The sequence below is a fragment of the Pseudophryne corroboree genome, chromosome 1 (genome assembly GCF_028390025.1).
Source record: "Pseudophryne corroboree isolate aPseCor3 chromosome 1, aPseCor3.hap2, whole genome shotgun sequence".
NCBI classification, from domain to species: Eukaryota; Metazoa; Chordata; class Amphibia; order Anura; family Myobatrachidae; genus Pseudophryne; species Pseudophryne corroboree.
This window is the reverse complement of record NC_086444.1, coordinates 499110302-499116338: the sequence shown is the minus strand read 5'-3', so window position 1 is coordinate 499116338 and position 6037 is coordinate 499110302. Positions and strand designations below refer to the sequence as shown.

Here is a 6037-nt window from a genome sequence, read left to right as displayed (position 1 = left end):
CTCCGTGTCCCTCCTTACAGCAGTGGAGGGAAGGAGGAGACCGCAGATTGACATGCGGACGGCTCGTCCGCATGTTAATCTGTGCTAAATCAGTGGCGCCCCCGCAGCCCCTCGCCCCCAAGCCACCGCGAGGGCTGCGAGGGCAGTAGTTATGCCACTGTTTTTATTCACAGTATGGGCGATCCCATTGTGTGATATCGGGTGAATGCATTGACAATTATACAGGTTTGTATGCAATACTGTTGTAGGATCATTTGCTGACAAATGGCTTATAACACTCCTGCAACAGTCGGGAATGGGAGGTCGCATCTCATGTACAGTTCAATATTCATTGGCCCACCCTCCCGAACCCATAGAAGACCGATAGCGTCTAGTTTACCTTCATAGAGAGGACCTTTACCATAACCCCCTGGGTCCATGTCACAATCTATTTGGAATAGTAAAGTGTGGCGAGCGAAGCGAGACACCGTGCCCGATGCGTGGCGAGCGAAGCGAGCCTGGGACAGTCCAAAGCTGCATATAAAAAAAATAATACCCCAAACGAACGGAGAACGAAGAAAACATTTAGGTGCTGTAAGAGCGGAAGTTCTCTTGGGCCCTCTTGTTTTGTCATTTCCAGGTCCTGAGCACGACGTTAACATATATACAACCATAGAAGACCATACACACTGTTCTATTTTTAGCACAGTGTGTATGGGACTCACAGGAAGCTGACAGGAGGTGAAGGGGGAGAGACATTGCTTAGCTGATCGGGAGCATTAACCTGATTAGCCCAGTGACTGTAGAGGTCTGTACCCAGCTTTAGTGTACACACCATTCCCTGAGACAACGTACAGGGCAGTGGGGTAGTTTATTTGGTAACAATGTGATGGTACAGCCATACTCACAGGTAGGCACATACAGTACATGGAGTGGGGCTTGAGCAGAGTGGAGCATACAGGTCACCAGCCAGTGCCTGTATCTTGATAGCAGTGTGGAATGCAAGCAGGTTCTCCAGCAGTAATGGTAAGGCAGTAATCACAGGTCTCTCTAGTTGTAAGTGGAAGACATCTGTCTCCCACTGTGGCACTCTAACACGGTGACAAGATGGCACACACATGCGCAGTATTAGGGTGAGTGGCCATGTTCTGAAGCCTCCCTCTAGAAACCTACGTATAGAGTCTTTGCATTAGCACACTCCAACAGATCTTCCTTTATCTTTTCAATTAGAAACATATTTTACATAGAGTACAAAAATAATATAATATAACTATACATTTTGTTTTTTACAAAAATAAATGTTATTGTGCATTTTCTATCCTAGCAGCCATATGTAGGATAGAGGACATATCTATAGATATATAGTATCTTATACCATAATCAAATACGGTACGACTCTTACGGGTTGTTCCTTAAGGTGTCACGCTCAGGATTATGAAGTAAATTATACCAGCCAAGACTAAAATTGTTTTATCAGGAGCAAATGTAAATATTTTAAGAACAACATTCCTGCAAGAGGTGTAATTTACTTTTACTTCTCCTAGAAAATGGTTATCTTTTGAAAATCTTATTAACTGACAACTTTGTATATTTTTAGTACAATTTTCTAATTGATCTTTAACAAACAGACTCTATTACCACCCAAGTGGAAAAAAAGAGGATCTTGGAATCATTTAGAGGTATTCTCATGACTTAACCTTGTCAGCACAAATCACTATTGGTATGGTCTACAATGAAATATTAAATGTGATGATTTGAGGAAAACGTTTTTAGATTAAGTGAGTAATGCAGACTATTACTTCCATTTTTGCTAATGTTTTATAAAGTTATTTATATATTCCCTGTCCCAGTGGAGTTTACAATCTATATACAGAGCCCCAGTGTTAATCTGGCCCTGGAAAAGATTATAAATAGATACATAGCAATGGTAATAAGTAGGCAGGATGGGATTTTCACCTTGGTATAGTGCTGATCACGTGACTTGCTCACATCATAGACAGTCTTTGTGATGTCACTCAGCTTTGATAGAAAGGTCAAATCTGAGCAGAGAACTGTCAGTTATCAACTGTTTCTGCTGATATGACATGGAGGAGAGAAGGGAAGGGGGGGGGGGGCATGATAGAAACTTTGAAATATATTAAGGGTCTTTACAAAGTTCAGGAGGGAAACATTCTTCAAAGGAAGAGAAGTATTAGAACTCGAGGTCATACACTGAGACTGGAGGGGGGGGGGGGCAGGGGAAATGTAAGGAAAAATTACTTCACAGAAAGGGTAGTGGATAAGTGGACTAGCCTCCCATCAGAGGTGGTAGAGGCTAAGACTGTAGAGCAATTTAAACATGCTTGGGATAGGCATATGAATATCCTTACAAAGATTTAAGGTTCAAAAAGGGTTGAGATTGCCTAAAGGATAAAGAAAGGGGCAGACTAGAACGTATAAACAAAAAGCAGAATGGAGGCTGCGCTTAAATTAATCAGTTGTAACAACAGTAATGATGTACCTAATAATTACACTGTTTATTTAAATGGAATTAATATACTTAGATTTTAAAAATAAATACATCATAAGAATGCATGCATCAATAATAAAAAGTTAAAAAACACAAATGGTACAGTAAGTAATTTTTGGGTTACCCAAGCAGCCAGGAATTTGAAGAGGATTTAGAAATAGGAGGTCCGTTCCACAATTGTTCCCCAATAATTGTAAAGTCCAGCATAAGCAGATTAATGGGAGGTAAGCAGTGTCCAATGTGATGGCAATTTACCGCTAGAGGATGGTATGCTCCGAAATAGTGGATGGTGGGCTCCTCATGCAATGCGGTAGGTACAGTTCATCGGTTCAGCTTGCTATTGAAAGTCCTCCATATGCAAATAGATGATCTGAAAAAGCTGCTAGCTAATTGCAGCGAAACACGTCAGGTGCACAGGGACCCCCGCCAGGATCCCATTATTGGAGGATTGGACCATCCCCTATATAATCCAGATCATCTATTTGCATATGGAGGACTTTCAGGATGTGGTATACTGCTGATCATGTGACTTGCTCACATCATAGACAGCCTTTGTGGTGTCACTCAGCTTTGATAGAAAGGTCAACTCTGAGTAGAGAACTGTAAGTTATCAACTGTATCTGCTGATATGACATCTAACAATGTAACGTATGCTTATTTTCACCTAAATATTATATGAAAATAATGTTAGATGTGTAAGATGAAGATAGATAGATAGATAGATAGATAGATAGATAGATAGATAGATAGATAGAGCCTACATATTACACCCTACTTTATAGAGAAATGTTCAGTGGAGCTTGCATTCTGTTTTACTCACCACAGAGAGACACCCACACACATGCACAGAGGCAGAACTGCCAGAGACAATGGAGTCAATTGCCGCCAGGTGTAAGCACTACTTCCATTGTCTACCGTTTCTTTGCTGCTTTTACAAAGGAGCCTCCGATAGGTGCAGACTGCCTACTAGGGGTGTGTGACGGTACCCCCCTGAAACTTGGAAACTCCACTCCACATGTTCTCCACTTGCCCGTGAGTGGATACTTACCTGACTCTCCCGTGGAACTGTTATTGCTGCTAGAAAGCCTTTCTGCCACAACACAGCCTGGAGAACGTGGTCTGAAGTTTGGATCTGTCCTGCTGCATTGCATTCCTTGGTCTGCGGTCATGGAGAGTCTGTACAGCTGCCAGTCTGAGTGTGCTGTTTCGACTTTTCTGACTGGTGCTGGTGCCTATGGAGCGGTGAGGGCCTGGGGACCGTGGAAACAGGGAGACTTCCGTGGAGCAGCTATTTGTTATCTATCTCCTTCCTGCTGGGAAATCCTCGGCTGGATCTGAGGTTCCCCTGCCTTGTGATATTAAACATCTGTCCTTGCTACCTCATCGCTAGCTCCCTTCCCCAGGTGATGTGGATCCTGGATTGACACCTCATCTGTTCTTATTCTTACAAATACTCCTTACCTCCCCTTCTGAGGGGTCTCTCCTCTCCTCTTCTCCTCCTTATTCTCCCTTTCTCATCTGGTTTTTCCTTTTTTTTTTTCTCTCCCCCTCCTTTTTAACAATACTACAGAGTTTTTGTTAGTGGTACCCTCCCAGCATTTGCACTGACACTGCCTTTCATATCTTATAGTGGCATGCATAAAGGGGGGACTGACTTTTTGATATTCTTATTACATCCTTATTGCATTAGCTGTCCTCAGCTGATGGGCTAGATGCATCATCGCTTGGTAAGTGATAAAATGGAGAGTGAAAAAGTACCAGCCAATCAGCTCCTAACTGACATTTTTCAAACACAGCCTGTGACATGGCAGTTAGGAGCTGCATGGCTGGTGCTTTTTCACTCTCCATTTTATCACTTTCCAAGCGATGATGCATCTAGCCCGATATCTTTCATCCGTTGCATAGCCCTTGCAGAGCGCCGATCAGCATCAGCGGTGCTCCTGCTCTGTGACCTGGACTCAGAGATCTGCGCTGGTCGCGGACATGATGTGTCACGTAACCTCCATCTGTCTCCCACATACATACATATACATATATATGTGTGAGTGTGTGTGTGTGTGTGTGTTGTGTGTGTTTATATATATATATATATATATATATATATAATATTGAACGGAAGTAGGCGGCACTCACAGACTTTTCGTTGAACAAAACTCGAGCTGACTCAAGGATTGTGACTTAACGTTTCGGTTTTAATATAACCGTCTTCAGAAGTATATCATATACATATATATATATATATATATAGTTCCAATATGACCGGCACTCCAAACAAATTAATTCACAAAGGGAGCTGACCTTGAGAAAGACCCAGGCAGGGTCGGAACGCGTGGGTGCCCCAGTGGACTGATCTGACTGGAGAAGGACGTGGAATCATCTATGCCAGAGTAGGAAGGCTTATCTACATCAGAGAACTCTCCTGCTGCAGCCGGAAAAGTCTGGTGTTATACGCCTGTGGAACTGCTTTTTGCCTGTTATTCACCTACATCTGGTAATTACCCACTACCATATCTATGTCGGATTAAATCCACTCAAGAATGCCTAACAGCATTTTAAGTGTCATTTTAACTTGGGATGTTCTTAATGTTGTTTTTTATCGTGTGTGATGTGTAATAAAATCCTTAACCTAAGGTACTGCACTATAGTCCACAATTCTGTTTCTTTTTCCGGTTCGACGAACTAAGAGAAAAAGAATTTAAGAATACGTTTGGCCTTGACCTCCTGACAGCGCTTACCCAGTGGTATCCTATATGTTGTATTGTTTGTGTATTGTGAGGGTGGAGAGACCTCAATAGTGATACCCGGACCAGCAGCTGTGACAGCGCACTGACATCTACCAAATTGGTATTTTGCAAATTAATTAAATACCTTGGTGTCCTCCCACGGTCCAAAAAGAGCAAGTACAGAGAGAGCAAAACGGGCGGCACTCCACGGATTTTTCAGAAGAATTGAGACAGCTACACAAGCTTGATAATCAACGTTTCAGGTGCTGTTTTAATACCACCTTTCGTCAGGATACAAACATAACATATACAACATGATGATCTAAATTAGCTGGTTACGGATGGCCGTATGCTATGACGGCACCCGCGACCGGAAGTGGGCGGTGATTGTGATGTGGGTCTGGGCACTGGGATCTATATAAGGTATGTTGTATATGTTATGTTTGTATCCTGACGAAAGGTGGTATTAAAACAGCACCTGAAACGTTGATTATCAAGCTTGTGTAGCTGTCTCAATTCTTCTGAAAAATCCGTGGAGTGCCGCCCGTTTTGCTCTCTCTCTCTCTCTCTCTCTCTCTATATATATATATATATATATACTGTATATAGCAGCAATGATGAAGGGGTTGATGGAGAAAATTACATTGGGTTTTCATTCCTGTGGCAGGGAAATTTGTCAGATATAAATGGGTTAAAAAGATGTGTTCACTTTGTAAGGTAGGGGATACAAAAGATGTTTTTGTGGAGTGCGCACGCGCAACGTCCGCACTGTGCGTGCGCACCCCGGGAGCCCAGTGAGATGCTATGAGCATCTCTGCGCTGCGAT

General features: G+C 42.7%; 1 long non-coding RNA gene across 1 annotated transcript; it reads right to left on the bottom strand.

Moving 5' to 3' along the window:
• Nucleotides 1-831: 831 nt before the first annotated feature.
• Nucleotides 832-2955, bottom strand: LOC134909597 (uncharacterized). The gene is made up of 2 exons (XR_010175986.1): nt 2613-2955; nt 832-1148 (listed from the first exon to the last, which is right to left on the bottom strand). It is a non-coding gene; the product is annotated as an uncharacterized LOC134909597 (long non-coding RNA).
• Nucleotides 2956-6037: the final 3082 nt, after the last annotated feature.